This window comes from Saimiri boliviensis, chromosome 12, assembly GCF_048565385.1.
Source record: "Saimiri boliviensis isolate mSaiBol1 chromosome 12, mSaiBol1.pri, whole genome shotgun sequence".
In the NCBI taxonomy this organism is placed as follows: domain Eukaryota; kingdom Metazoa; phylum Chordata; class Mammalia; order Primates; family Cebidae; genus Saimiri; species Saimiri boliviensis.
In genome coordinates, this window is record NC_133460.1 from 23,220,184 (window position 1) to 23,226,229 (window position 6,046).

At 63.5% G+C, this 6,046-nt stretch overlaps 1 protein-coding gene across 1 annotated transcript in view; it reads right to left on the reverse strand.

Annotated features, from left to right (window-relative positions):
- RASGEF1A (RasGEF domain family member 1A) overlaps positions 1-5,727 on the reverse strand; it is a 78,053-nt gene extending 72,326 nt beyond the window's left edge. The window contains exon 1 of the mRNA XM_039477918.2: positions 5,504-5,727. The gene's annotated coding sequence lies outside the window, so the exon portion shown is untranslated. The remainder of the gene's footprint in view (positions 1-5,503) is intronic.
- Between the last annotated feature and the right edge of the window lie 319 nt (positions 5,728-6,046).

Sequence of the window (6,046 nt, forward strand, 5' to 3'; positions counted from 1 at the left end):
CTCCAGCTTGGTCAGGGTGAGCCCAGCTCCCAGAAACACCCAGGCCAGAGGAGGCAGAGGCATGGGGCATGGAAGGCCCTGTCTCCATAGCAGGGCAGAGCAGGAAGGGCCCTGCCTGCAGTGGACAGTGTAGGCAGGACCAGGGCTCACCCAAGTGCCACTGATGCTCACCTGGCTTGGCCTGGCCTGTAGGGAACTCCACTCCTCATCCAGCTACCCACTGCTAACAGCAATAATAAAATGAATAATTGATGAAGCCCCCTCCCTGCTCTGAGTAATTAACTAATGAAAACATCAGGGCACCCCCAGAACTACCCGAGCTCCAGCCTCATCCAAGCCCCATCCTCACAACTGGTCCATTCACCCCGCCTCTGGCCCTGCCTTCCTGCCCCAGCTCTGAGGGCAGAGGCCTGGGTCCTAGCAACTGGGGCCAACCCTCCTCTCCTCAGCCAGCAAAGCCGGGGCTGCCCAGCTCTCACCCAGAGCCTGTCTCTGCATATTACCTCCATCCAGACCATAGCCCTGGGAAGAGAAGCGGGGCCCAGAGGGCATGCTCAAAGCACCAGCCAGAATGAGGTGGGCACAGAACTAGCCTGCAGAGAAGTCCAGGCAGGAGAAATCTGGGCCTTGCAGTCTGCATCTGTACAGGGACAAAAATGCAGATCCTTACCCTGGGAAGTACCTGATGCTGTGGCTAGGCATGTCCCCCTAGGCTCCAAGGAGGAGGCCTGTCCCAGTGCCCCAGCTTCGGCTGGGGTCCAGGCCACATCCAGATGCACTCAAGGCTGCCTGACATTCGCATTCACTGGATCTGGGTACTAGAGACCTGGAGAGCCCCATAGGCAGAGACAGTGGGGGAGGGTCTACCAGATTTGGGCAACCTTGGTGGGGGGGCAGGGAAACAAGCCCTGCTGATAAACCTTCAGAATACGCCCCCTCTCCTCTCCCAGCTCCCACCAGCCTCCTCCACAGAAGCTACTCTTTGTTAACAGCGTTGCCATGGCAACCGGATCCAGGGAGGACTCTCTCTTCAAGGTAGAGTCTGAGGGTGACACTTAGAGAAACGGAAGTAGTGGTGACAACAAACAGGGTGCTGGCCTCCCAGCCCTGCCCCCAGGATTCCTTCCTGGTCCAGGACCTCAGACAGCATCCCGCCAGACACCATCTCTCCAGACTATCCCAGAGCTCTCAGATCTGCTCCCCTCTCCTGACCTCTCCCTGGTATGGGGGCAGCAACGTGGCCCAGGCCAGGCACCTCTGCCCACCACACACAGCAGCTCAGGCACTTCCATGCACCTTCCTGAGGATGTTCGCTGAGTCCGCCAGCACGGCCACTGTCCCATGGCTGGGCTCCAACAGGCCTAGTGCAGACTGGACTCCAGGGGATCACAGATAAGTACACCCAGGGCAGCTGCTGCAGAGCAGCCCCAGGCCCCCAGCACAGCTGGAAGGTTCAGGAAGGCACCCGAGGAAGGCTAGGAGCCACCTGAGGGGAGGGAGTCCCAGCAGAGCCCATGCCCTGAGTGGGAGAAGAGACTGCAGGGGAAGGAGGCCACGGCACTGTTCCGGCCAGGGGGTGGCAGCCCAGCCCACAGAGGTGGCAGTGACCATGGAGAGGTAGAAGGGGCAGAAGAGAGGTCTGGAATGGAGTGTCCCAGACTGTCTGACAACTCCAAGCAAAGGGAACCTGGCAGAGGGGGCGAGGGAGAGCTGGCTGCCCACTTGCTCAGATGGGGAGCCTGGGGCCGGCAAGGTTCAGGATCATGATGATGTGCATCGTCACCTGGGAGGCGTCTGGCAGGCTCACAGGCTGACAAAGCCCAGAGGACAGGTGCGGGCCGATGGGAGCTAGAACCGGATCAGCACTGAGGAGGGAACAGACGCTGTGGGAAGAGGGTTTGAGCCCAGGTCCTGAAGAACAGGGACTCTGAGTGTCCCAGGACATGAGGAGGAGAACCAGGGGCTGGCCAAGCCCAGGAGATGGGTGTCTGGCAGCAGGGCAGTAGACATCCATGGCCTCTCAAAAAGATATCTCTGGACTGGAGGAGGTGTGTGCAGATTGGCGTGGGTGGGAGTGAGTGGGAAGTGAGAATTCGGAGTGAGCAGAGAACACGTACGTCTTCAAAGTCAGCCCGCACAGGCGACCAGGATGGGGATGGCTGAGCAAGTTTTGTTGTTGTTTTTAAAAAGGAGAAGCACCTGCCAACCAGGCAGTGACATCTTTGCATCTCAGGTGTGAAATGCCCACCCTGGGCTGTTCTGTCTGGAGTCCCAGCCCAGGCCTCTCCTCTTTGAGCTGGTGCTGGCCTCTGCTCCCTGAATTCACAAAGAACCCCATAGCCCGCTCACAAGAGACAGGCAGGCCTCGGAGCACCTGCTGGCTGCCCTGGGCAGCAGAGGCCCACAGCCTGGCCCCCCAGCCCCAGCCTGGGCAGTGCCCAGCGCAAGGCAGGCAACCACAGGTGGGGAGAAGCTTCCCAGGGCAGGATCACTGAGTGTCATTCTGAATCATGCCCAAAGGCACCCATGTGCTTCCTGGAACGTGCTGCAGCAGAGCTGGGGCCACCTGACTGCTCTCTCCCTGCCTGGCTTCCCTCTCCACAGTCCACCAGGCATGGATGGCCACAGCAGCAGTCACACTCGCCCTCCCTCACAGCACAGGCCCCGCTTGGGCCCTTGTACCTGCCCACTCCCAGCCGGACACCCCTCACAGCCCCCTGTCACAGTGCCTGGGGCAGCCTCTGCCAGCCTGTCCCAGGCGGTAAGCCCTGAGGCCAGAGCCCCTCTTGCACTCTGAGCAGGCCAGGACCCCGAGGGGCTTTCAGGCTTCCCTTCACACAGTGCCCACCAAGCCACTGCTGGGCCACACCGGCTGACCTTCCCAAACCCTGCTCTGGGGCTGCTAGCTGGGGAATTCCTGCTGTCCCAGCACGCAGGGACATTCTGCATGGGCTCCTGGCAGCTCGCCACTCTGGGTCAATTCAGAGCCCACTCTCACACACCCACAGCCACAGGCTCTGTGCCCAGAAAAGTGGGCAGTGAGCCCTCTCTGGACCTCCGCAGGTCAGGCTGACAGCTGTAGGGGAGGGCCTCTGACACCCCCAGCAGCAGGTGACCAGTGGGCATCAGAGGCCCTCCTCTACGGCTGTCAGCCCACCAGTGCCACTTCAGTCCCCTCCCTCCACACATCACACCCTTGCTTAGAAGACACTCATCCTCCCCAGCAGGGAGTGGGCAGGGGAGGGCAGAGGAGCTGGGAGGCAGGCTGGAGTGGGTGGGAGTTACAGGAGGCAGTTTGGAAGCTCCGAGAGAAAAACAGCCAGAGCGCTGGGCCGAAGCAGATGGCCTCAGGAGGAAAAGGGGGAAAGGGAAGGAGGGGCCACCAAGGGGCAGCAGAGAGGGAGGAGATGCCTTGAATCTCCCTCCCCATCTGCTATGCCCCCAGGGCCCACCCCCAGCCCAGGGCCCCTCCTCGAGGGTGGGCCACACAGAGAAGAGCATCCCTCCGCCAGCCCCTCTCCCGAGGACAGTTGGTGGGGACCAAATCTTCTGCCCCCATCCCTGCCTTGGCACAGCACCTTCACTTGACCTATTTGACAAATATGGCTTCTGTGAAACCCACAGTTCTGTGGCTAAAAACCAAAGGCCAACCAAAGCTGTTCCATCTTGCCCCTGGTGTCATTCTACAGGTGGGGACCGGTGTGCGCAGGGGCTCCTGACCACACTGTGTCCCAGTGTCCACTTGCTCACCTCCCCAGCGGCCCCTCCCACTGCCGGGGGCCACTAGTGTGCATGGCTCTCCCCACCCCGGCCACTTCCAAGCATAAATGCCATTTCTCCCTCCTCCTCCTCCTCTCCTGACTGCAGTTGCTAAGTTACACCAAAAAACCCCTCTGCTCTGTGTGAACTGTTCCATTTCTACAATTTGCCAGGTGGAAGGGAGCCATCCGGCTGGCAGCTCGAAGATGCCTCCCAGAGAAAAACAAACTCGCTGGCTGGCCTTCAGGCCAAGGCACACCTGGGACACCTGCTCGGCTCACAAACCCAGGGGTATGTGCAGGAGGACAGGGCTTCTCCGCTTCATCAGAGAGCCTGGGGATCCAAGCAGCTCACGCCCTTCTCAGAAGCAGGACCTGCGGGCCTGCTGCACCCCCACCTCAGCTGGGCCACTACCACCCACAGCCCTAAGGACACACACTGGCTGGAGGGGCAGAGAACCCACCCACATGTCCCTGGCCACCCAGCTGAGGTCCTTCATGTGCCCCCACTCTGAATCTTCCCTTCCTGGGCTGGGTGGAAATGCCCTCGGAAGTCATCAAAACCATGTCAGTCTACAGATGGGGAAACTGAGTCTCAGACACCTGCAGCCTGCCGGTGGTTCACTAATCAAGACCTGTGGCCTCTAGGCTGGAGACCCCCCAGAGCCCCTTCGACTCCAGGGCCCTGAGATGAACAGGCAAGACTGCATCGGATGGCAGTGGGGAGCCCTGGGGAACAGTAGGAACCAAGGCCTTTGGGAGGCTCCCCTGCACCCAGCCTGACTCCTGTGTTTCAGGCTCCTGGGACCAATGACCATCGGGGTCCTTCCCGCCCAGGACAGTGGGAGAAGAGTGGCAACAGTGGGGAGAGTGAACCAGAGGGGAGCTCACTGCTCTGAGCAGAGGCAGGGGGAGCCCGGCCACCACCAGGTCTCTGCCCTCAGATGGCTCCCAAGAGGCAGGCAGCGGCCTCTCTAAATATCCACCAGGTCCAGCACCCAGAGGCAGCCAGAAATGCAGGGCACAGGGACATGCCAGCGCGTCCCTCCCCACACAGCAGGGGACTCCCGCCCCCGCCTCTCACTCACCGACCCTCAGACCAGAACCAGCTGCACCTGCCCCGTCCCTGCGGCCGGCAAGGCCCAGGGCAAAGAGACCGTGGTCCTTCAAATGACCCTTGCCCAGCAGGGAGAGGGAGACACCTGCCACAGTCCTGGCCCTCTCCCCCAAATGCAGAACTCAAGCCCCAATTTCTCGTCAAGCAGCAAGGGCGTGAGATGCCACGGCGGGGCCCAGAATGCAGAAGAGCAAATGGAAACTTCCAACTGCGCAGCCCCGAGCTCCTCGGATTCCCCAGCCCCCTCCCCCACGCCAGGCTCCGGGCAGCGGACCTGCCCGCGGTGCCCACGCCCGCCAGCCGCGTGCGCTCCCGCCACGCCCGGCCCTGCCCGGCCCGGCCCGGCCCGCCCGGTGCTGTGCAGAGGCGGAGGGTGCAGGGGTCCCGGCGCCTTCCAGCCCGGGGCGGAGTTCTCAGCAACTCCGCGCACCTGGCTCCCCGCCGCCCTCCCCCGCGCACGTCCCCCGCCCCGCGCCCGGAGCCCGCGACCCGGCCCCACGACGGCCGCGCCGGGCGGGACCTCGGGCCCGCGCACGCCCCGCCCTGCCCGCGCGGCGACCGGAGGGCACGGCCCCGAGCGGGGGGCAGGGGGGCACCCAGAGACGGAGGGTCCGCAGCCACTGCCTACCTCGGTCCGGGCCAGCGTCGCTCCCGCGCCGCCCTCGCGCCGCAGTCGGGCCCCGAGCAGCGCGCGGCCGGCGCCGGCGGCGGCTCATGCTCGGCGCCGGGGCCCGCGGCACCCGCCCACCCGCGGCCGCCCCCGCGCTGCGCCAGCTGCGGGCAGAGCAGCTCCCTCCGCAGCCGGCGCCGGGGAGCGCGAGCTAGCGAGCGAGCGCCGAGCGGGCACGGAGCGGGCGCGAGAGCGCGGGGAGCGGGCGGGCGCGGGGCGCAGAGGGAGGAGGGTGCGGGGCGAAGGTGCAGGGGGCAGGGGGAGGTAGGACGCGGGACGGGGCTCGGGCAGAGGGCGCCGGGACAGAGCGGGCGCCAGGAAAGGGCGGGCCAGGCTTTCATTTAAAAAGGATAAGGCGACAGACAACCTAGGAGGCGATGCGGCCACCACATTTAAAAGGCCCTTTCGGAACTCCTGCACCGCTGGCAAAATTATCAGTGGCAGGGGACTATGAAAGCCCTTCCGTGGGCAAGCCCTTAACCATCGCAATCGCGCTATAAG